At 36.1% G+C, this 25,763-nt stretch overlaps 1 protein-coding gene across 21 annotated transcripts in view; it reads left to right on the top strand.

Moving 5' to 3' along the window:
- Positions 1–25,763, top strand: part of SOX6 (SRY-box transcription factor 6) — a 607,305-nt gene that overhangs the window by 413,409 nt on the left and 168,133 nt on the right. The window lies entirely within an intron of this gene.

Here is a 25,763-nt window from a genome sequence, read left to right as displayed (position 1 = left end):
TATGGATGTAAGAAACATCCATCACGATCACATGGTGGTCTAAGCATTCTTTTTGGATGTGAATAAACCTTATCTCTTTTTCCTGTTGCCATTTGCCCAACCTTCACCCAGTAGAAATCTAAATGGTTTCAAAGGTAGCACACATGTGCTGTTTTTATTGCCATAAACCATTTTCTGTTTTGTATTTTACCATCTAATGGCATCACAGGGAGAAGCTGACGCATATTTCCTTGTTAGGACTGTCTGATTGGGTCAATTATGAGACAAGTCTTAAAACCTGGGAAGAGATCGTAACAGTTAATTTGGCCTTTAATAAATATTCACTGCATTTTTGCTGGGTGCTGAGGGGAATAGAAAGATCAATGAATAATTACGTGTCTTCAAGGAGCTTATAGTCTAGGAAGGAAGAAAGACTTGTTCCCAAATCATTTTAACACAATTTTAAAAATCCCTTTTTTTTTGTTGTGGCAGTATGACATGGTACATAAATCATGATTGCAATGGCCTGGGAAGGAATTCTGTGTTGTTTTTTTTTTTAAAGATTTTATTTATGTATTTGACAGACAGAGATCACAAGTAGGCAGAGAGGCAGGCAAAGAGAGAGGAGGAAGCAGGCTCTGCTGAGCAGAGAGCCCAATGCGGGGCTTGATCCCAAGACCCCAAGATCATGACCTGAGCCGAAGACAGAGGCTCAACGCATTGAGCCACCCAGGTGCCCCAGAATTCTGTTTTCTGATGTTCCTTTAGACACTTGATGGTTATTGTGACTAACAGCTATCTGAGATAGGTAAGGGAACAGACCTCCATTTTTTTAAAAGGAACATGGGTATGTGAATTCTAGAAAACCCTAGAATACAGACCTGGTTGTCTGGTGATTAATCCTGAGGAATACTCATTCCAGACTTCTGTCTACCTGCCACAACCTCAGTGCTTTCTCTTGGTTACTGTGTATGTTTTCTAACCTCTGCAATCTGTGTTGCAGCCTAGTTGGGGTGGTATATTGTGAATTATGGCATTCCTTTGCTTGAGTTTAATATTACACCCTCTTGTATGTTTAAAAAAAAACAATTGCATGAAGTCATAGTTTACTCTTCTACTCTTTCATTGGTGAAAGCCAGTGATTTTAACATAGAGCCTTGCTTGCTTCATTTGTTAGTTATACTTGGTGTTCCGTTTAAAGTACCCCAGCTTGGTGCTTGAGTAAGTCCCTGGACCTCATTTGGCATTTTGTCCAGTTATCTTCACCCAAAGGTTTTAGCCAGTGTCTTCATTGTTGCTGTTTAATCCATTCTGATTCTGTCTTCCCTACGTAAGTGTGTATGTTTCAAAATAAAGAGTCCAAATACAAGAAAGATGGAATGTCTCTGGCATTTTTGACAGTCAGCTTTTACAATTAAATCTTGGGATAATTTCTCATCCTGATATCTCTTTTATGACTCATGCTGAGATTCCTAATTAAATAACTGTCCAGGTGTTCCTTGGTTCTGCCCTTATTAGAATTTTCAGTGTGTTTCCTACTGCTAAGGTCAAGATTTTTAGCCTGTGGTTTCCTACATTTTTCTCTAGACTCCTCTCTAAGAACTCAGTAGGTGTTAAATAACCTGATCATTTAGTTCTCTCTCTTTCTCCTATTTTAAATCAGGAATGAAAGAACTTTCCTGAGATGTTCCCTGATTTATCAGTTACTTATTGTTAATGTTTTTACTACATCTTTATATTTATTTCTTTATTTACTTTGAATGTATTTCACTTCTTCATCCACTGTTGTTCATATGAAGTGGCTGTCTTAATCGATGTTTGCTTTGTGGTACTGAGGATGTCAGATGAATAGCAACCTAATCATGTCAGGGCAATTTTTATGAAATATTATTAGTATTTACTGATTGCATAGGATTTTATAGTTATAACTTTACTATGTGAAATTCATGCCTTTTTCCAAGAAACTATAGAGTATGATGTTAAAATATCATTTATTAGAATGTTCAATTTGAGAAGATGGGAAATTGTTTTTTCAAGCTTTTTAATAGAAGTTTAATTGCTTTTAAAACTGTGGATATTGTTGTTTAGATTTTTAAAAATTGAAGATAATCAGCAGTTGATCTCAGCTGTACAAATTGTAAAATCAGAGAGAGATTCAAAGTATCAGAGTTGCATTCATTGTAGATATGTAGGAATCTTCGTAATAAGAATTCATATTTTAAAAAATAACAGGAAGCAATAACCTGTATTTATAGTTCATTCTGTCCTGAGCTACTGCGTTATTTCATATCTTTTCAGTGTTTATCTTATCAGTATACACCATTCAAAGAATTTTTCAAATGCTGAAAAACACTCCTTACACAAAACATATTCATCTCTGACACTTATGAAACAGGTATTTGATATTCAGACTTTTAGTTACTTATTTTTTTTTCTGCAAGGGGAATGGGTTAACTGTATTTTCAAATACAGCTTTTGACAAGCTATCGTCATGATCAAATTTAGAAGAGATTATTATTGGGCTAATTTTAGTATACTTTTTGAGCAAAATATGAGATTTAAGAGATGCTTCAAACACTTCCTATCATGAAAGACACATTGTCCCTTTTGAAAACAAACCAGAATAAAGAGTAAAAGTAAGGTGAGTGCAAAACCTTCTTCTGAAAGTGAATGTATACAGAGACAATTTGAGCCAAGTTTGACCTTCTTTCTTCTTTTTAAATCTTGAGTGCTAGAACCTGTTAGCTAACATGGTCAGCAAGATTAAGCCATGGCAATTGGCTATGGATCAGGGGGTTACATTCAAGATTGCACTCTACTTCTAGTTCACAATGCCGACTTGTGAATTAGTCTTGTTGTTTCGGAATTTTCAAGCTGTAATATAAAGGAAGGGAGGAGTGTCTAACCTCTTGTAATAACCACACACCAACACGTCTGGGCCTATTATAATCAAAACAAATGAAAACCAGAATGGTTTACAAAGAGTGAAAAGCAGGATTTTTCCTTAGAGGTAGGAAAAAGCATGATGAAGACAATATTGTAGAAGTCCCATGCCTTTATTTTGTGAAATCATTCAAAACTTAAATGTGTAGTTAAAAACCATTTTATTCATTTTATTTATGTATTTTTTCTTCTTTAAATACAATTTTTGACATAATTTTGCCTTAGTGAATTCTAACCACATTTTGAAAGAGGCACTATGTAAGCCATGTTGAGAGAGTAAGATGAATGAGTTTTGTGAACCAATGTTTTTATATTTTTGATGAGTCGATTTTTGCCATTAAAAAATCAGTGTAATAACTTGAAATGATTATTAAAATGTTTTAATATTAACAGATCTTTTAGGAGGCTGTTTCCTTAGTGAATTCAAATCCCTCTGTTTGTGCTTTGGGGAAAATGGTGATTCCTCTAATTTGTTTCATATTAAGTAATTCCCCCGATATAGAGCCCAGAAAAAGTTAGACATTTTTGATATTTCCTGGACAGAAATAGCAGTTTCATCAAGTCCACGGAAAGCCAAAATAATAGATGATGGAATATAGGTCCCTGGAATTGGGAATGTCAGTTCCTGTGCTTTAATTCTAAAAGACAGGTAACTGCTTTGGTCATATCATCTTCCTTGCTCCCCACCGTTGCATTCGAGTATCTTAGCCAGTCTTTTGAAGCATTTTATTTATGAGTTATATTGACCAGTCAAAAAAAACTCACTTTTAATCTATTGGACATATCAAAGTATATGTACAGTATTTTAATCAACTACTAAATAGAAGGCTAGTCTAAGCAAAGGAGAAAATAAATTCTGCTTTCTTGATCCATCTGTAAATTTATGTATCCAACCTCAGCTGCCCATGTCATGGTTCTTGAATCTGGAGAAGATAGTCTTCGTGGATGCAATGTACCACATTCTTTGGTTTCAATAGCACATTACCAGGAACATATTTAATACTGGCATTTTGTTGCTAAAGCTTAATCTTTGGAAGAAGATATCTCAGTGAGAAACTCACTTTTCCAGACACGAACAGTGTTTTCTCCCTATTCGTGTCTCTTCAAACCCCAATCTTAGAGATGTCCAAGTGGCTCCTATTGTGTGCTTTGCGGGCAGTGTATCACATCACTGATGGAGCCACGCTGGTCTCCTAACACTGGGCTGGCTGGTTGGGGGATTATTGGGGCATTTGGCTTTCAGGGTCAGAGCCAACGATTTAGTGAATTCATCCACACATGCCTTTTTTAGTATAATTGTGAAACTTGAAATTCTTATCTTTTGTGAATCTTTATGAATTTTAATCTTTGTGATGAATGTACAATATTGCTTTCTTCATCATTTCATACATGCATTAGATGGCAAACTCCATTAGATGGCAGATGCCATTGCTCCTGCTTTCCACATACTCTCTCTCATCTGAAAGCTTTCTACTTTAAATGCTGTATTACAGGCTGCTTATTTACAAGTGTTTTTCTCCTCCCTGAAGCTTCGTTTTGCTCTTGAGAGTATACGAGTATTTTTCATACACAGTATTTTCTATTTTGGCTATAATGTATTCCTGTGTGCTTTTCATAAATTTTGTGTGTCTCTGTGTGTCTGTCATGGGATAGAGCACCATTCGATATGCATTCTTCTTCCTCCTGTTTGCTAACCAGGAGAGAGGCTAATATTATTAAAAAAGGAGATGATTGTTCTTAAACCAGTAAAGAGAATAATTTGAGACCTACTCTCACCTTATAAGGAGAGAAACCTTGCCTTTTTTTCCCTTCAGTATGATTAACTACAGGCATTTCAGGTATCTGCTGAGCAGAATAAGGACTACCTTTTTATGCGTAGTAGTTGTCTAAGGATCAGAAATAATTACTTTGTACATTAGCCTTCATGGCCTGTATGACCTGGTTAATTAATTTTTTGCTAGGATAATAATAATAGATATATATTTGAGGATATGCTTCATCATTAAGTATCTAAGTGACCTCTAATTTTAAGAGCTGGACCTTGGCATTTATTGTCTTCTGGAGATGGCTGCAGGAGCTGACCCAAGCCTGATAAAAGTCAGGAGCCCTCCAGGCTCACGGAGTCCCTCTGTCATACGTTGTATCTCTGTTAATTGTATTTAGCATTGATAAACAAAAAGCAATTACAGTGCTCCTGTTTTGGCTCTAGCCAATAGTTCCTTTTTGTGTTATTGATCAGGTAACGAATCTCCTTCCAACAGCCTCTGAACAGGACTAAATAAACCCGCTGGAAGTAATTCGATACCACTATTGGCACTGTACGTGGATCTGATACTCTCTTGCAATGAAATGAGAGTTATAAACAAAGCTTAGAAGTCGAGGATTAGCCCCCAGCTTCAGCAAGCCCTTAAAATATTTTGTAATTCTATCTTCAATCATGAATTCGCCAGGAAAAACAGACCCTGTCTCCTCTATTTCTCCGCCGTTCGCTGTTTTTAATTGCCCACAGGCATGTCGTTGTGATCTTCTTTGGAAGTTTAAAACCAAGATAAAAATGCAAATCTAATTATTTCTTTTATGTAATCTAATTAACTTTTTAAGTAATGATAGATGCTCCATAGCTTGCTTCAAACATTTTAATGATGAAGTTTCTGAATTATAAAGAATAGGTAAAGCTGCTGTAATTCAGGAAGAGCAAGGACCTTCCCAGCTAAAAATTTAAATTCTCTGTGGATTAGAAACTCCGATTTAGCCACGCTAGACTGTTAAGAAGTGATACTTGCCCACATTCTATGAGTTACTTACTGTATGGAGTTATTAATCAGCCTTCTGCCTGTTTTCTAAATGTGGCCCGTAGCAGAGATGGCTCAGCAGACCTGAGCCGGAATCTCAATGCTTTCGAGGCACTGGGGCTTCAATGACCCTTACCCTTTCTAGGTGACCCTCCCTTGTCTATTTTACCTGCTTATACTTATCTCTGACTCTACTCCCTGGCTTTTTCTCAAACTACTGATACTAAAAATTCTGGGAAACCAAAGCCTTTGCTCCTTTCTGGGATTAATGAAAAAGGGAGAGTACATGACCTCTTCAAAGGCAGGAGGGTGGAGTGGAATGGGCAGATGACCCAGGTGGTGCCGGCATGTGACATTGCCATTACGTAACACTGAATCAGTTCCATGGGGAAAAGGCAGCACTCTTCTGTTTTCTTCTTGACGTCTTTGATTACATTGAGAGCTCAGTTTAATGTTAGTCTTTAGTACTTTCTAGGATTTGCTAATCTCTCTCTGTAGGAAAGAGAGAGAGTGAGAGAGCATCTTAGTCTCAGAGTCTCTGAAGGCGACAGCATTTAGCTACAGATAAAATGAAATAAAATAAAATAAAACTTTGATTTTCGTACTTACCTGGTTATCTTGTATTTATAACAAGAGATTGTAGGTTTCTATTTGAGGTAGTGCCATTAAGTTTCCTTTTGAAAGAAATGTATTTAAGCAGAAAAAAAAAAAAGAGTCAATTTAAATTAAAACCTTAAGCAAATAACAGTTGTGTACTTGGGTATGGCAAAAATTATGAAAATGGACTTTAATGATAACTTTTGGGAAAGCTCTGAAAAAGTAGTACACTAAGAGGTATTAGAAGATCCCCCTTCACACTGCTTCCACTTTAACAGAAGGCTAAACTTGAAACATCATATGGAAGTCCTCATGCTTCTCATTTGCTCATGGGGTGGGGTGAGGGCGGGTGGCTATTCCTGGTGGACAACAATATTGTGAGTTTATCATTAAGCTATATTTAAAGATAACCTTGACATTATGGGTTTATTTTTTTTTTTTACCTCCTTTGGAATTAAAATGCTTTTTCTTTTTATGAAGTAAAGGTGATAATGGATGGTATGTACTTTGTTTTCCATTTGGCAAAATAAGACATTCCCAAATTTATATATATATATATATATATATATATATATATATATATATATATATATATAAAAATTTGGGAATGTATATATGGAGATATATATATATCTCCATATATCCCCAGTTTTGTTTTTCTTTGGAACTTCTTTGGAACTTTTTCTCCAGTCCAAATCCTGTACTTTATAGAAGAAAACCAAAACTCCAGACTTGTCCAATCTTAAAAAGTTAAATATTGTCTGAGCTGAGTGGAACCAATTTTCTTGACTCCTAGTCTAGTGCTCTTTCCAACATTTCAAGTTGTGTCTCAATTTACCCTTTTTGTGACTTGAATAAATCTTAGTGCACTTCAGTTTCCTAGCTTGTAAGATGTAGATAATAACACCTAACATCTAAAAATCTCATTACATTCTCTTTGTCCTTAAACAGAAAAAAAAAAGGAAGATTTGCCATTAGAATCAGTTTATATCCCAGAACTACTACAACTATGGGTATATACCCACAAGGAAAGAGATAAAAAGAACATAATTGGAATCTTCCTATAGTGTAGTATGAAATGTATTCATGGCTGAGTGACTCTTTTGGTGTTTATATATAAACTTCTTAGATAGTTAATTATTTTACTTTCTGGGGGCTTTAAAGTGATATGTCGTTATACTGAGGGTCATCACCTTTAATGTTAATACTTTTCTTTCCAGCTACCTTCTCCAGCTGACAAAAGTGAGCAGTGAGTGACAGCATTTGATATCAGTGGTTCTCAATCTTGGTTATACCTTGTAATCACTTGGAAGCCTTTTAAAAATACTAATGCCTGGGTTCCATCCCAGAGATTCTGATTTAATTGGTTTGGGGTACAGTCCTAGTAGAAAATGGTTAAAAACTCTCTAGAGATACTAGAGGACAATCAAGACTGAGAAATACTGCTTTAGATGGTGTAATACAGACTTAATGATTAAATGTGAACTTTAAGTTGTTTGGACCATCTCTCTATTTACCTGTCTAACATGTGTGTATCTATATTTATATCAATAGCTATCTATATCTAGATAAATAGAGGGTTAGAGATGGGTTAAACAAATAATTCTTTAGCAGCTGAAATATACTTTTGACTTCGGTCACAAGTGTTTTACTTAAAAGCTAGAAGGCTTATAAAGGATCATGGTTTAAACAACTTAAATAAGTGTAGTTAATTAATTGTTCTAATAACTTGATTTTTATTTATATATAAGTATACTGGCAAAACAAGAGTGTGTTGAGATCAGAATATTTTTTTCCTTTGGGAGGTGGTATTTAAAATAAAAATGAATGATAGCATTTCATAATAGTATAAAAACTTTTAGAAAATAAATTCTCAGTTACTACTTAAACAAAATGATCCAGGAAATCAATCCATTATTTATTTTTATATGTGTATTTTCAAAAAAATTCTCTACAAAATTGACCACATCTTGGTATACTTGTGGAATGTATGAACCTGAATGTACCTTAAGCTAGGTTTGTACATATAAGTAGAAAGTATAGAGAATATGATGCATTATTTCAGAGGGTTTGTAATTTAAAATTGTTAGGGAACTAGCACAGGTATTGATTAAATAAATCCAGATTTAAATTCCAGTTCTACTACTAATTAGGTCAGTGATCTGTTTTGCTACTTAGTAGGTATGAGACAAGTTTCTTAATGCCTCTGAGTCTGTATTTTAATAGTAATAGATGGATAATAATAGTACCTTACTAGTTGTGAGATTAGAGAGCCTCATATAAAGCCTCTAGTATGTACTCAATGCACACTATCAGTATCTTTATTGTTACTGTTTTTTTACCAAGTATCATTTCAGAGTACCTTATAGAGAAGGATAGATAGATAGATAGATAGATAGATATAGTATCTGTGTTTATAAGTATGTTTGTATCTATATACACATGCATGTTTAGAATCCACAAATTAATGATGTGAATATAGGGGAATCAATGTCGATGCGCTTAAATCTGTTATGACCTTGATAATCTAAAGGAAAAGAAGGAGCAATAGTTTTCTCTGGCCGCCAAATGAGGGCTGTTTCAATTGTCAGTGAGAGGAGAGTAAGTTTATCAGGCACTCAGAAGTAGTTGGCCAAGAATTAGAGCTGCCTGGAGATTGTCTAAAAGAGAGCACGGCATTTTATTCTGGAAAACAGGGTCAAATTCTCACCTTTTACAACAAAATGGGCTTTCCTATTAGATCAATAGTGTTTGCGAAGTTAGAGAGACTGTAAATGAACCTTTCCAATTTATTTTATAGCTTAAAAAAAAAAAACACTGATGAAGTTATGTGATGTAGCAGCCCAAAATGCAAAAGTCTTTCTTGTTTAAAATAAAGTTGTTCATATAAATCTTGTGTATGCCATCTCCTGTAAGTCAAGCATTTGCCCAGCTTTTGTGAATTATGTCTATACTTAGAATTTAAGAAGTTAAACAGTATGCATACCAGACTTGAGAGATGGGAAATAAAAATTGATATACTGTGTGACTCTGGATATAGCACAGGGAAATATCTTTTAAATTCTGAAGGGATGTACTGACATAACCATTTTTAATTCACATAAGGTAACTCCCACTCAAAGTTATTAATGTTAGAGTCAGATAGTTCTACTTGTTCAAAATAAAAGAAAATAAATGATGCAAAAGGGATCAGGGGCTCACTGTGAGATGCTGGATTCATGTTATCTAACACCCGATCCATTAAGAAAATGTTGAAGTTGTAACATTAAACAATGAAAGTCAAGGGATTCACGGATCAGAAGGAAGGACCAAGTCCATCCTCAGTCAGGGCATAGTCATGACTTCTGTTGAACATACATTTCAGTGAAAGATCTAAATTTTCTACAGTGGCTGAAATTAGTGCAGATCGAAAGGGCTGTCAGCTGGGGTGACTTAGCTACTGCTGGGACATCTGACAAGGTGGACAAACTACTCTAAAGGACTCGTAGCAAGCCTGGCTTATTCTGTACTGGACTAGCGTCCTTCATGGTTGGCTGCACCTTTGTGCATTCTTTACTTGTAGTATTCATAGGAAAGGGGTGGGAGAGCCAAGAAAGCTGATTTTAGTTTCAGTTGGTCGTCTAGTAACTTTTTTCCTTTTTGAAAGTTGTGATGATGTCAGGAACCAGTTACCCAAAGGAAAAAACCTTCCTCATGTGCTGTTCTTTGATAAAAGATATACGTAAGTCCTAGTTCACTGTTTCGGGAGCTAGCTGTGGCAGAAGTCATTTGTTAATGTACAGAGAATTAGTTAAATACAAGGCTCTTTAGGATTCCTATAATTGAATGGTGCCTGAGGAGGCAATGAGGGGCCTAAAACTTCAAGGAGAGGAGAGCTCTCCAGCTGCTGGCTCATGTATTTGTCTGTCCTAAAGGACCTTTTTTCATCCTGTGGCTGTCAGCTTCTCCTTCCTCCTGACTTGCATTTCACCGAGAATCGAGAATGTCATGATAGCTCCCAGATCATCGGTTTAGGAGCCGGAGACTGGGGCTTGAAGGAATCAGCACGGATATAGTGGTGGAAGAATGAGCTTAACAGCAGAAGATGTTGGAGAGGAAGGAAGTGCACATTGACAGGAAGCTGTCACCTTGCTCAGTGATGAGGAAAGGAGGCTTCAGAAAAGGAAAATGTAGTTCTAAGTTTTTCTCTCTATCCTACTCTGTGTAATTCTTTGTAATGCTTTGTGCAGACTCAGGTTTCTAGATTTTATGTTTGAAGGTTAGATGGAGTAGAGGCACAGTTAGATGAGCTGGGATTCTTCAAGGAGAAGCCTAGAGGGCAGGGCACCTGACTGGCTTAGTCCCAGTGGAGCATGTGACTCTTGATTTCAGGGTAGTGAGTTTCAGCCCCACACTGGGCATGGAACCTACTTAAAATAATAAAAATAAGAAATACATGGGGCACCTGGGTGGCTCAGTGGGTTAAGCCTCTGCCTTCAGCTCAGGTCATGATCTTAGGGTCCTGGGATCGAGCCCTGCATCGGGCTCTCTGCTCAGCAGGGAGCCTGCTCCCCCCCCTCCCCGTCTCTGCCTGCTGCTCTGCCTACTTGTGATCTCTCTCTGTCAAATAAATAAATAAAATCTTAAAAGAATTATAAAAATAGAAAAATAAGAAATACATACATACATACATACATACATACATATTTTTAAAAAGGAAAGAAAAGTCCAGAGGAGCAGGCAAAAGTGAGATAGTAGTATTCATTATTGGTTCTAGCCAGAGGTTTTTCTCAGAAGATCAGGTAGACCAGATCAGATCCACAATGACAGAGCAAGCATGTAGTCTGATGTTGGAGGGATTCCAGCCCATGGCTGGAATATCTATAGTGCAAGGGTGGAAACCAAAGTGAAGAAAAATGATGTTGAGCTCTCGAAGATGGCCTTCATACAACGGCTGTTTTCCTGTTAAGATTGTCTGATTTGGTTCTTTGGAGATTGTGAGATACACTGGTCTCTGGCAGGGCCCTTCCAGGGTCTCTGTTTTAAGGTAGAAGTATATCCCTGGAATTCCTAGGGATCCCCTGTGGGAGGGAAATTCAGATCATTGGCAATCCAGTAGAAGAGGTCATTGGAATTCTATGTTTAGGACTTGGCTTCCATATCAGTACAGTTATCTTTCCTTCTCAGCAAGATTGGACCTGACTGTGGAGACCTGATTTGTGATATAACATCTATTGGATATACTGTATACCTCAAGTGATTATGTGTACAATCTTTAAGGCAAATGTCTTTTTATAATAGAATCATAGTTAAACTATTTTTTCTTGTTTTAGTTTAGTTTTTTTAAAAAAAATTCTAACACGTATTGCTTTTGTATAAGAAAAATAAAAATTTTAAATGTACTTTGAAAGAACATTGATTTTCAATATTAGTAAGATTATTAAATTTATTGTAGTATATTCATGTGATGGTATGTTACAGACTTTTAAAGATACTTATAAATAATTTTTAATGATTTGAGGTAATGCTTACAATGTATCATCAGGTGGAAAAAACCCAGAATGCAATAATGTAAGTACATTATAATCTCAGCTACATACAAATATGCATGAAAAAGACTGGAAGAGAATGAATTGTTTTTATAATTAGCTTTATTATTCTTATTTTACTTTTTTAAAATGCAGGTAACAAAAAAGGAACAGGCATCTGTCTTTTTATCTTGTGATCACCTGTTGGATAGATTGTGATCACCAATAGATCATCAGATCTTATGATTTGTCATATCTGATTTCTGGTTGCTCAAATAGAGCTTCCAGTTAATAAAAAACACCAGGTTTCCAAATAGTTGGAAAAAAAATATACAGGTACAGATCTTTCCAGTAGTGTCAGGCTATTTTACTGAAGACATTCCATCTCTTCCTTGTTTTTCCAACCATCTTTGCCTAGGACACTGAATTAATCCCACAGACTTGTATGTTGCTGTTGGCTCGAGGAGGCCATGATTTCAAGCCTAGTAAAAAGGGATCCATGGAGATGATAGCTGATCTACTCAGAGCAGAACTTGCTCTTCTCCCTCCTATAGAAAGTATATGATCCCAACCGGGGGATAATAGTATTAGAGCAGTGTAGGGTGGCAGAAAGAAGCCTAGACTTGGACTCAGGATGTCTGTGTCTAGTTTTTGTTTGGCTAGTAATTACATGACCTCTGGAAAATTATTCTTCTGCAGTGATTTTCATTTTCCATATATTTAGAACAAAGATCATTGTACAAGACTATTGCAGAAACTCCTTGTCGCTATGACCTCCTGTGACTCTGGATGAAGGGAATTAACTCTGGTCCTTGGGAAATGGAGAGTAGTAGGCAATTTTGCCTAAGAAGGTCGCAGGCCAATGTCGGATTTGGCCACAGCATAAGCCATGTCCCCCTAGGAATGTTTGCATTTTAAACCATTGAAAGGTTTTAAATGATGAGGTCAAATTCATGTTTCCTTTGTGGGGTATTGGGATGGCTTGTAATGCCTGCCACATGAAATGATGACTATCGGGGATTCTTAGAAAAACATATTTAGGAAGAGGGCCCATAAATGCCTGCTTTCAGTCTACACCAAACACATTTCTGCAGCCAATGGCAAACTCCTGCCATGAGGGCTATATAATGGAAAGGGTGACACAAACTTCATTTTAGTGTTACTAGTGAAATATTATAATTTTGGGGAAAAAAATCCTTATAGCTTTGCTGAAGTATTAATTGCAGGAAATTACAACATATCCTCGTGTAGAATTATGTCAGTGGCATATATAGCATGTAACACCTTTTTCTAGTCTCTCTTGTTTTCACCCCAAGTGTTGCATTTTCATTTGAAAAGAGATGTGTTAAGTAGTTAGAATTTTGTCTAACTGTGGGGGTGGTGCTGAGTGAAGCTCAGACTGTCTGAAAACAATTAAGCTGTGAAGGGGAGACTACTTGGTTATGCTTTCTAGAAGTAAGTTTACTGCTTGAAGCATAATGTTGATATGGATATTCTTTCGACCATATCCTGATTTCTAGCTTGTTAGGTTTCATCGTCTAGTCCCAATAAATTTTCCAACTACAATTTATTTATTGGGTTGCAAGATAAAAAATGAGAGAATTTCATTTCTGATGTGTGGTAGAGTTTAATATGGTTTTCTGATTTCCTCCCATTTTGTTTGAAGTAAATAGGGTAATTACTCACTAAAATTCTAATATCTTTCAGGGCTTTAGGGATGAATCTAAAACAGAACCATATAATGTTTTATTTAAGCAAATCCATGTTCTTATTAGGCAGTTCACCTTAATGCCATTTTTTATAAATAAACTTTGTTTTATTTTTTCAAGGGTTATTTAATTAATTTTGTTGTACTACCACATTCTGACACTGCATCTGCTAAGGCCTGCAGGACGTGATTTGTGGTTTAAAAATGAAAATAATTTATTATTTGAAAAATGATAAATCATTCGGGAATGATACATAAATATGAATGTAAAAGAGTCTAACGCACTTCCATCTCATTTTTTTTTGTACTAAAACATCTGTACAGTTATCTGTGTTTGCACAAAGCATTTGTGCCAGTTGTACATCTGATTAATATCTAACTAGATGTGAGTGAAACCTTTTCTGGAGAAACTACCACAGTGCTGGCTTCTTGAACTGTTTATGGTTTCCATTAATTGCGGGGCTTTACCATATAACCATTGTATAGATCTGGTTTTACTTATGAAATCCAGATCTGCTTTCCTTCCCTGCTGAGCAGGGTGAAGTTATTTGTGCTACCAGCTTCTTATTATTTTGGGGTTTGTAGCATCTTGGGGATTGAAGCTGTCAGCCCTGAAACTCCCGGTGTTTCTGTGGAAAGATTAACCTTGCTGGAGTAAATCCTTGGTAAGTTTGCTTTCCATGCAACACAGTCAGGTTAAACAAGCACATTACTTTTGAATTAAGTATTTATTTTAATAATTATGGAAAGATACTCATTTCCCTACAGCCTTTCCCCCTCTCTCCTTTGGATAAGAGACGTCTAGACTAGAAGGCTTTTAAAGTCTGGTCATTGGTCTTTCATCAGAGCCTCCATATTTTTCCCCAGGGGGAGGAGTAGGTAAAGGAATGAGGTAGGGGACAGTACAGAGATTTCTGTGTAAAAGGTAACATTGTCTTTTCTCCTGAAGAAGGCTCAAAGATCATCTTATTTTCTTTGGAAATGAGAATGTGTGAGGGGATATTTTGGTTGGGCTTATAAGGCCATTTTATTTTCCTAGTAAAAAGAGCTGCCTTCGTAAGTAGTGATCTTAATCTCCAACCTGAAAGAACATGGTGGCTGAGTTTTCCAAAGGGGCAAAATATATTGGCTTGAAATAGGACAGCGAGTCTGTCCAGTTCTGGTCCTTAACCATTTCAGATTTGCCAGAGCTAGCTCCTGAATGTAGGTTGAAAAGCGGCTGGGGGATGTACTGGTAATTCACAAAATGGGTGTTCTCATTATTAACCATAAAGTGTAGGAAAGATATCTGGGAAGAAATCTAAGGAGATACTGCCTCTCCATTTATGCCAACAGTGTTTGGGAACATTCTCATTACCTTTTGACTAGAAAAGGCTTATTGCATGTGGAAAAACAAAACAAAACAAAACAAAAAACCAATAGGAGCCCCCCCTTTTTTTTTGACTAACTAGCTGTGAAGTTGTATGAGAAAGAGAAAACACTTTGAAAAATGGTCTGAGCTCCCGTGTATTAAGCACAGCAGATGAAATGATTTATTGGGTTTTATACACATTCTGTAAAGGGTAAGCATTGCTAACAGAATGAGTGGCAGCCTCTGGGAGCTGAACAGGCCCCAGGGACTAGTCTTTGTTCCTCTGGTCTTGACAGGCATGTGTCTCTGTTAAATGAGAGCTTAATTTCTCTCATATGTGAACAATTTCGAAGCCCAACAAAGGCAGCCAGGACTGGAGCTATTTAAAAGAACCAGCACAGGAGGAAGCATTCTTGAAGAAAGGGGATGCTAAAAGGCTAATTACTCACCATGGCTTAGCAACTATTTTATTTTTTCCCTAAGCAAGGTTTATTAACATGGATCTGCCACATTTTTTTAACATAAACACGCATTAAAATTACAAGGTTATATTTTTATTCTTTGTGAAATAGCCATTTGCTGATCTCTGCTCATTGAAAAGAGGTGCCCCCATCAGCAGTGGTGGTGTATATCATGGAATATTAATTCACTAGAGGGGGAGGGGAGAGGCTAATATACTTTGGATCCTTTCTCTCTCAAGTGGAAGGAATTTAAAGTATTTACTAAGCAGCATCCTTGGCAACACTGTGAACCCTTTCTTTAGAGAGTAATTGCTTAAAATGTGGAGGGGATCTTTATTTCAACATTTTCTGTGGGTGTTTCAAGCTATGATTTGTTTAGTTTGTCTCAATTTGTGGACTCTGGCATCTGGGGGAAAATCCATGTTGTTGAAGAGGCATATGTAGGAAGTTACAGGTATATTTCCATTTACACTGTTCATATTTTCTTAAGGTTTTATAAACTAGATCATTTTTCCTCCTTTGACTTGTATTATAATCCTCATTAGCCCTTTATCTTGATTTCTGACTACTTATCTTTAAATTTCTGTACCTTTCCTTTCAAGCTTGATATCTTCAGTTAATTATCTATAAAGAACATTTAAATGTATTTATATGACAACTATTATATTATTAAGGTAAGAATATATAAATATGAACAATAATTACCTACTTATTTATCTGTTTTTTGTGTTTTTAAAACAGGACACACCAAGTATTTAAGTTGTTTACAGAAAAGAATTTTAGAAATGAAAGAGAAATTTATAATTTCTTATGAAGACACGATGTTGAATCTTGAGACACTTTGGCCAAACTTGCCTCTTGATTTATTTTAGAAGTAAAACAGTGGCCTTGGTTCTCTTGATGATCGCCAATAATTTGCTGAATCACCTTTGGCAAATCACTTAATCCCTGAGGCCACAAATGTCGCATCTGTAAATAAAGGGTTGTTGGTTTTTTTTTTTTTTCCATCTCTAAACTTCTATGTTTTAAGAATGGATCTCTGAAATAAAATAAATGACATGATTGCAAAGTGCCCGAAAAAAATTTGTTGAAAAATCCCCCAGAAAAACATTATTACAAGTCTACATTTTGGATTTTTTAAGTGGGAAAATAAGAAAGTCTTCAAATATGATACCTTGACTGGCATAAAGCCAGACGTGCAATGTTATCCTTTTGTGGGACCAACATTCTACTGCACATGACAGGCTCTGTGTGGCACAGCAAAAATGTGGGAAAACTGTTGATTTTATTTGTAATGATGGACGGCTGACAGATAATTCTTTTTATTGCATTTATCAAAGTGGTGTTCATGAGTGAATCACATTTTTCACACACCATTTAGCAGTTGTAGTAAAAAAAAAAAAAAAAAAAAAAGTATAATTTCGGCCTGCATGGCTATTTCTACTAGTGTATAGATAATGCTTGAAAGTGTCTGAGCCCTATATATGGCCATGGTGATCTAACTCAGGAGAATGGGTGGTATCTTAGAGTGTGAAATGGTGACTGTGTGACTTGGAAAGGAAAAAAATAAAAACCATTTCCTCCCAGATGCTTTTTTTTTAAAGTATTCTTGCTTGCTACCCAGAGGTACTGTGGTTTCCAAAAGAAGCCACGTTTTAGTAGAAATAACACATGCCAAACCACTTAAACTAATGACTAAGCATCTTTGTTCCAGATTTGGATTGCATTTGAATATGAAAAACAGTAAGATCTTCAGAAATGAGAGTCAAAGAAAATTCTAGCATCCTTATTTCTGACATGAATTAATTAGGTTAAGATTGCTTGCTTTTTTTTGTTTGTTTGTTTAGGATGTTATCCAGAATGAACAACTGATATCATTTCTTTGTAAATCTGCCTCTCTTTCTTCCAGTTTTTATTGAGATGTAATTGACATACATCACTGTATAAGTTTAAGGTGTATAGCATAATGGTTTAACCTACATATACATACTATGAAATAATTACTGCATCAAGTTTGGTTAGCACCCATTATCTCATATAGATTTAATATTAAAAAAAGCAAAACACAAAGAAAAAAAGTTATCTTCTTTGCTTTTTAAAAAAAGATTTATTTATTTTGAGAGAGAGAGGGCAAGAGAGCAGGGAGAGGGGCAGAGAGAGAGAGAATCCTGAAGCAGACACCACACTGAGCACAGAGCCCAATGAGGGGCTCTATCCCAAGCTCCTGAGATCATGACCTGAGCCCATCTATTTTTCTATGAGATTTTTTTGTTTGTTTGTTTTAGTTTCCACATACAAGTGAGATCATACAGTATTTATCTTTCTCTGACTTATTTCACTTAGCATAACACCCTCAAGGTTCATCCACGTCGTTGCAGGTGGCAGAATTTTCTTGCTTTTATATGGCTTGAATAATATTCCATTGTATATATACAGCACAACTTCTTTATCCTCTCATCTGTTATCAGACACTTGGGTCATTTCCATATCTTGGCTATTGTAAAAAAATGCTGCTACAACATCATGGTGCAGATTTCTTTTCAAGTTAATGTTTTCATTTCCTTTGGATATATTCCCCAAAGTGGAACTGCTAGAGAAAAATGGTAGTTTGATTTTTAAGTTTTTGAGGTTCCTCCATACTGTTTTCCATAATGGCTGTGCCAGTTTCCATAATGGCTGTGCCAGTTTGATGTGCCCATCAGGAGTTCAAGGGTTCCCTTTTGTTTACATCCATGCCAGCATTTGTAATCTCCTGTCTTTTTGATGATGGCCATTCCAACAGGCATGTGGCGATATCTCATTGGGTTTTAATTTGCATTTCCCTAATGACTAGGGATGTTGAGCATCTTTCCATGTACTTGTCTGCCTCTCTTTTTTTATTTCCTGTTCTTATAAATGACATCACTTCAGGTCATTTGATCTTGGCTTTTCTTCACACATCTTGTAATTGTCAATTCTAGTCCAATTTACCTTCAAATGTCTCATATCTAGCTTCCGTTTTTCATTCCCACTGTTACCGACATGAGTCAAATTACTATTACTTCATGCCCAAGCTGCTGAAATATAGTCTTAAATTGTCTCCTCACCTTCAGTCTGTTTGTCTCCACTTCACACATTCATTCCAAGGTATTTTTCCTCATTGTGCTTATCTTCTTAGAGATGTTGAATCGAATTGTGTCTTGTTGCCAATGATTTTGATTTACCTAATACATTTTCATTGAGCATTTATATTTCTGACACTAGTCTTTGAGGATATGACAATCTATGAAAGTTTCTGCTTTGCTTACATTCCAGTGGGGGAAGGTGGGCATAAATGAGAAAAGTGAAATTATGGCATGTCATAAGAACTGCTATGCAGGAAAATTAGAGAAGGAGAAAGAGGTAATACAGTTTTAAATAGTTTGCTTGAGCAAAGCCTTTAAGGAAAGAGAGTAAGTTCAGTCAAGTGGATACCTGAAATAAGACCCTTCCATGCAGAGGGAACAGCAGATGCAAAGACTCATAAGTAGGAGGAAGTCACCTCTATTTAAGGAATATCAAGGGGCCACCATGGCTTGTGGGAAGGGGTAATTTTTGAGGGTGAACAAAATGGAGAAGAATAGGAAATGAAAACAGAGAAGGCCTTTTATATCATTGTAAGGACTTTGCTCTTTAAGTGGAATGTGAGGCAACTTTGAGTAGCATGATCTGACTTTGGTTTTAACAGAATAATTTAACAGAATTATTCTGGATATTGTATTGCTAATAGACTGAAGGAGGCAGGACTAGAAACTGGGAGACCATGAGAAGGTTATTTAGGCAAGTAACTTTGGTAATTTGGCCCAGGGCAGTAAAAGTAGTGAGAAATTGTTAGATTCCAGATATAATGGAAAAGTAGAGCCAAAAAGATTTGGAATGAAGGGGAATGAAGTCACTTTCAAATGATTTCAAGGACTTTGACCCAAGCAACTGGGAAGATGGAGTTGCCATTCATTGGGAAAATTGTAGAACAGGTAACAGTGGAGGGTAAGAGTGAGAATATGGTGAGTGGGAATGAGGGGGACATTCAGGAGTTTAGTGTTGAAGTGTTGAATTGAAATACTCATTAGAGATCCAGGTGGAGATATTGAGTAGGCAATAGGACATACAAGTCTGTAATTCAAAAGGGAGATAAGGACTAGAAATGTACATTTGGGAATATCAATGTGTGGATGGTTTTTAAAGTTCAAAGTTGTTAGCTTGAATTTCATGGCCATCCATAAAATGGTTCCTACTCTTATTTCTAGAGTTTCTTTTTGCTAGATAGTTAAGCACACTTGCCTATGTGTTATTTCCTGAACATGATTGTTCCTTCCTGTCTCCATGTCAATTATCATATTGGTTTTTTTTTTTTCTACTTGGAATGCCTATTTTTGTCCTCACATTCATCTTTACCTTCAAAGATCTAGAATTCCATTAAGTCTAGTTCCTTGATCATCTCTATCCCATCCCCTGCCTGAACTAAAGTCTTCTTTTTCTCTTCTGAGCTTACACAGCCCCTGGTGCTTTTCTTATAGGACTTACCACATGCTATCATACTATTACCATATTTTAGCCCATCTTACATGTCTTATCCTTCCAACAAGATCATAGAATCCTTGAAGACAGAGGTCACGTTCATTTTTACATTCCCAGCATGTCTAGCTTGGTGTCTCATACACGGTGGATGTTTACTGAATATTGCTGAATTGAATAGTTGAAATCTTAAATCATTTTAATGGACAAAGGAGACAATCAAAAGTATTATTTTTTCTTCTTTTGTATGCTCATCATTTAATGAAGCAAATACTGAAAAAACATATCTGAAATGAATGGTACTAAAATATTTAGCTCATGACTCTATGAATTCTATACAATGATAGAAATTTAGGAAATAGTGTGCTGAATTCTCCAGGCACTGATCTGACTGAGGTTAAGGCTATCTAAAGAGTTAATAGTTGATGAATTAATTGGCTATTCAAATCTTGCTTGATTAAAGTTGGTAATCTTAATGAAAAAACAGTGTACCTTTTATAAGTAAAAAAATTTAATGACTTATTTAGAAAAATCATTTCAGTGACCTGTTTGGATTGACTCTGATATGAATTAAAATGCTTAGAACAAATAGGACTGTGAATGCATTTATATACTACAAAGTTTCATTGGCCCTTATTTGTCTTTAAATTAGTGAATAATTTGTATTTATAAAAAAGAAATATTGAGTATTTATGATATGCTGAGGACTTTTATAAGCCCTTTAAAAATGTCACCTCCTTATATCCTATGTGTTCAGTTCTTTAGATTTCTTTATTGAGCATTATTGAACTTTATTACAGTTTTTGAACAGTAATGCTCTGGTTCTTTAGGGAAACTTCAGAAAGGAGAAGTAAGAGCTATGTTTTTTTATAGCCTAAATTTACTATTTGGTCTCTTTTTTGAGCTTTATAACTTCTATAATTCTTGCTTCTATTCTGTTAAAACCAGCAATCTCGAGAGTGGTAGATTTAATTCAATTCTTTAAATGTTTGTTAAATGCCTTACTACTAAGCTGGAGATACCAAGGTGGAAAAGATAATGTCTCTGCTTTGTGAAGTTCATGGTTTAGTAAGAGAGACATCTGAACAATAATCATGTTATTGTGAAATGTTGTTGATTTTTTAAATTTAATAATAATCTTTATTAGCTTTGTTAATTGATCATGGCCAATACATATTTTAGTTTTATCAGTATTCTGGGTCTATCTCTTAAATGTGATGGAGGTATTTGTGGCGTGTAAGTTATGACATCAACTCATGAAAATACTCTGAAAAGTTTTCCTCCACAAAAGTAGATTTTTAAAAAGATTATATTTATTTATTTGACAGAGATAGAGATCACAAGTAGACAGGCAGGCAGAGAGAGAGGGGAAGCAGGCTCCCCACTGAGCAGGGAGCCCGATTCGGGGCTCGATCCCACGACCCTGGAATCATGACCCGTGAATCATGACCATGAGCCGATGGCAGAGGCTTAACCCACTGAGCCACCCAGGTGCCCCACACAAAAGTAGATTTTTCAAAGAACTGTTTTACTATTTGTTATATTAGTAATCAACTATAGGAAAAACCACAGTTAACAATTAAAAAACAGTTTATTTTACAGACTTACTGAATATCTTCTCTGTGTATTGTGATTAAAAGCTGAGTGTATGAAGGCAATAGAGGAACTCTGAGACATAATGCTTTCTCTCAAAGAACTCTTTTTTTTTTTTTAAGATTTTATTTATTTATTTGACAGACAGAGATCACAAGTAGGCAGAGAGGCAGGCAGAGAGAGGAGGAAGCAGGCTCCCTGCTGAGCAGAGAGGCCTATGTGGGGCTGGATCCCAGGACCCTGGGATCATGACCTGAGCCGAAGGCAGAGGCTTTAACCCACTGAGCCACCCAGGCATCCCGTCTCAAAGAACTCTCAAAAGGACCAAGGAAACAAAATTTTCATATATTTTAAAATGTGAGAGCAATTGCAGTATGTCTTGTCAACAAGTACAACCACTGATTATAAATGGAATGGCTAAATGCTACAGGTTTACTGATCATTATGATTGAAAGTAAAAAGTTACAGACTACTTTACAAAATTTTTACTTGCCTTAAATCTAATGTAGTAGTATGTTGTATTTTCATTTTCAGCAGTGTATAGTTAATAGTCATTTGAGAATTTCTACAGGCTCAAATCTTTGTCTTGCAACCAATCTCTTTCAGAAATGGGGGGTGGTGGTGCTTAAACACTATTAAGCTGCTTCTAAAGCTGAGGCACAAGTATACCTTTCAGTGCCCAAACTTTTCACAGAGAACACAATACATACCACATGATGAACTGTAGTTCACAGGAGCCACAGGGAGAGAGTCTGCAGGCTGTTATCTTGCTGGGATTAACGTTGTCTTTGGGGTAGTTTTAGAAGCCAAATCCATGTGGTGTCAAGGCTCTGGGAGAATGGTTTAACCTATAATTTAGGACGACTTCACTCAAGATTTATTGGCAAGATTTGCTTTTCACTTTTAGGGAGAGGTGCTTTTCATCCTGAGACTTGATCTGAAAAGAGTGTGTGGAAGAGTTTTTTTCCTCTCTCCAGATCTTGTTTTTCCTGAGGTGTTGTCTGAAATAGACTGATTTAGTCCTTTTTTGGTGGATGATACCTAACTTTTTTTTTTTTTTTTTTTTGGATACCTAACTTTCTGAAAGGTTAGAATTGTATATCAGTAGTTGTAACATTTTTTTAAACATGCTTGCTTTCTATCATTTAATTCTCCTTTAAATAAAATCTTTCATTTTAAAAGATAATTTTTTTAAAGATTTTATTTATTTTATTTGATAGAGAGAGAGAGAGACAGTGAGAGAGGAAACACAAACAGGGGGAGTAGGAGAGGGAGAAACAGGCCTCCTGCAGAGCAGGGAGGCCGATATGGGGCTCAGTTCCAGGACCCTGGGATCATGACCTGAGCCGAAGGCAGCCACTTAACCTACTGAGCCACCCAGGTGTCCCAGTATAAAAGATATAATTTAAAAAAACATAGGAGGGCACCTGGGTGGCTCAGTTGGTTAAGCCACTGCCTTCAGCTCAGGTCGTGATCCCGGAGTCCTGGGATCGAGGCTGGCATCAGGCTCCAGCTCCACGGGGAGTCTGCTTCTCCCTTTGAGCTTCTCCTCTCTCATCGTCTCTCTCTCTCTCTAATAAATAAATAAAATCTTTTAAAAAAACCATAGGAAATTAGACTATTTGGGCTGGCAGGGGATTTGAGGGTGGTGGTTGTTGTTTTTCAAACTAATGCAATAAGAAGTGTATTTCACATCACTGTGTGATACAAGCATGTAGCACAACACAGGCATGCACCTTATAACAGAAACAGAAATTTCATTAAATGACCCTTGTCTTACTACATGGGCTCTTTGTAGGAGATCTGCTTTCCTTTTTCTGTTTATTCGTCCTCTCTCCCTCACTTTTCCCTGCTCTTCTCTGGTTCTCTTCTCTTTCTTCTCCCTTCTTCACATTACGTTTCTGGTTTGGTTTTGTTTAGGTTTTTCTTCATTTTCTCTTGTCTTCATTCTCTCTCTCTCTCATCTTTTCTTTTCATCTCTCTCTCCTCTTTTCTCTCATTCCCTCATTTCTTCCACCTTCTCTACTTCTCTACCCTTTCTCTTCTCTCTCATCCTTCTCTTTGTTTTTTATTTCCTTTTATCTGTCCCTTTTCCTCTTTTTCCCTTTTCTATTATATTTTTTAAATGTCAGCTCTGTCCCATTAACTGGTCATAGCCACAAAGTCTGGTAAACACTGACCTACGTTAAACTACTGATTTCACATGTAAGGGAGCCAAGGCTGGTAGACATGGAGTTTTCCGAGATCCCATGTTATGCCCTGGAAACATCTAATTATCAACAGAGTCAGGTTTGGAGTGTAGCACCTTGAAGATCTCCAAAGAAACCAAAACCTTCTGGGCTATAAGGACATCTTATTAAGCTTCTGAACCTAATTTTTCCTGTTTTGAAGAATACAAGATAGAGTTAGTTGAAATTTTAAGCAAGAATGTCTAGGTCAAGTTTTGGAAATTCATATGGCTTTCTAGTTTAACATGTTGCAATCATTATGAACTTAAAGTTATGATTTTTTCCAAGCAAAGAACAATTAATGCAGTTATGTTTGAAACTTGAAGGCCTTCGAGGTTTTGTTATATCTAACTGCACAAGAATCCTCACTTTAGGACAAGAAAGCAACAGGACAATCTATTAACTTATTTTCATATTTTCAGGAAGGGTATGAGGGTGAAGACCATGAGCAAAGTCTGATAAACAATAAGTTTATCCCCTTGCCAGGGGTTAGTATGTTTGAGCAGTAAGTGTCAGAGAAATATGCTAAGACAAGGTCAAGTGAGAACAACAAAAAGTCTAAAATCCATCTTTTCACTCAGTGCGACCAAGTGCTAGGTACTATGGTTTATCAAATGACAGAAAGAAAGAAGACTAAAAACCATTAACATCACCATTACATGGTATATACCTGACTTGGCTCTCAGAATGAGCATGTATTGACAACAGAACAGCTTTTTTTCTTGGGGGTGGGTAGGGAATTTTGTGGTGCTAGTAAAGTTGCTCAACACTTTATTTTTCCTTTGTCCTACTTTTATCTCCTTAGAATCTCACTCTATTTGTGCCTTTTTCAAAAATCTACTTTGTATGTGTAGGGGTATTTTGTAATTTAGTTTCCTTTTTTTTTTTTTAAACTAAGAAGACATAACAAATTTTTAACCATAAAATTTATAACAGATACTATAAATAAACTTGATATAATATTTGGATTTAGGAGAATAGCTACTAGCTACTGAAATAATTATGTTTTATGTTTAAGACTTTCATAATATATATATGAAATATAACAGGTCCATTGTCAAATTGCAAGTCGTACAATCTTCACATAATCTGAGAACAGAGAAAAAGAAAGAGAAGTACATGTAGGGTGTGGAACTGACTCACTCTGGTGCACAAGGGCCAGTTGTGTCTCTTCCCTAACTCCTTACTCAGTGACATCATGTGGGTAGGTTGAAATCAACCATGGTGCAACTACATTGTAGAAATTGGCAAATGCTCTAAATCACCTCTTTCTCTTTCTTTCTTTTACCCTTCCCTTCCCTTCCCTTTCGTTTCCTTCCCTTTCGTTTCCTTTCCTTTTCCTTTCCTCTTTCTTTTCTTTTCTTTTCTTTTCTTTTCTTTTCTTTTCTTTTCTTTTCCTTCCTTCCTTCCTTCCTTCCTTCCTTCCTTCCTTCCTTCCTTCCTTTCTTTCTTTCTTTCTTTCTTTCTTTCTTTCTTTCTTTCTTTCTTTCTTTCCTTCCTTCCTTCCTTCTTCCAGAGCTGGTTTACCACATGCAACTGGGTGCACTAAAGGACAAAAGTATTAAACAGCAATACAATCAAACCTTTGAATCCTTCATTCTTGAGTTAAAGATCCTGGGTGCCATTTATTTAATCAATAGCACTGATTTGGGATCAAGAGTTAAAAACTTTTTTGTAGTTTTGCTGAAAATTTGGAGTTAATTGAAGAATTTAAAAGGGAGTTCAGTTCCAAAGAGTCTTTACTAATTTAGAAATATTTTAAAGTAATTCACAGCCAGAAATAATTAGCCCTCTGGGCTCTCTACGCTGCTTTTGTAGACTTCAGGAAAGAGGAAAAATTTAGAAGTCTGAACAGAATCTAGCTTAAGAAAATGAAATACTCTACAGTTAATTTTTCTCCTTAGTCTACAATTTCATTTCAACAGTTGGCATATTTTATGTGTTCTTTGGTAAATTTGTGAACTTCTCTGCTTTAATAGAAATGATTCTTCTTATTATTTAACTTTATGTTAAAATGTAAGCACATTAGCCTCTATTCCTTTTAAATAATTTTACCACACTTAGTATAATA

This window comes from Mustela erminea, chromosome 9, assembly GCF_009829155.1.
Source record: "Mustela erminea isolate mMusErm1 chromosome 9, mMusErm1.Pri, whole genome shotgun sequence".
Classification (NCBI taxonomy): domain Eukaryota; kingdom Metazoa; phylum Chordata; class Mammalia; order Carnivora; family Mustelidae; genus Mustela; species Mustela erminea.
Note: the sequence above shows the minus strand (reverse complement) of the source record. Positions and strands in the feature narration are given on the sequence as shown.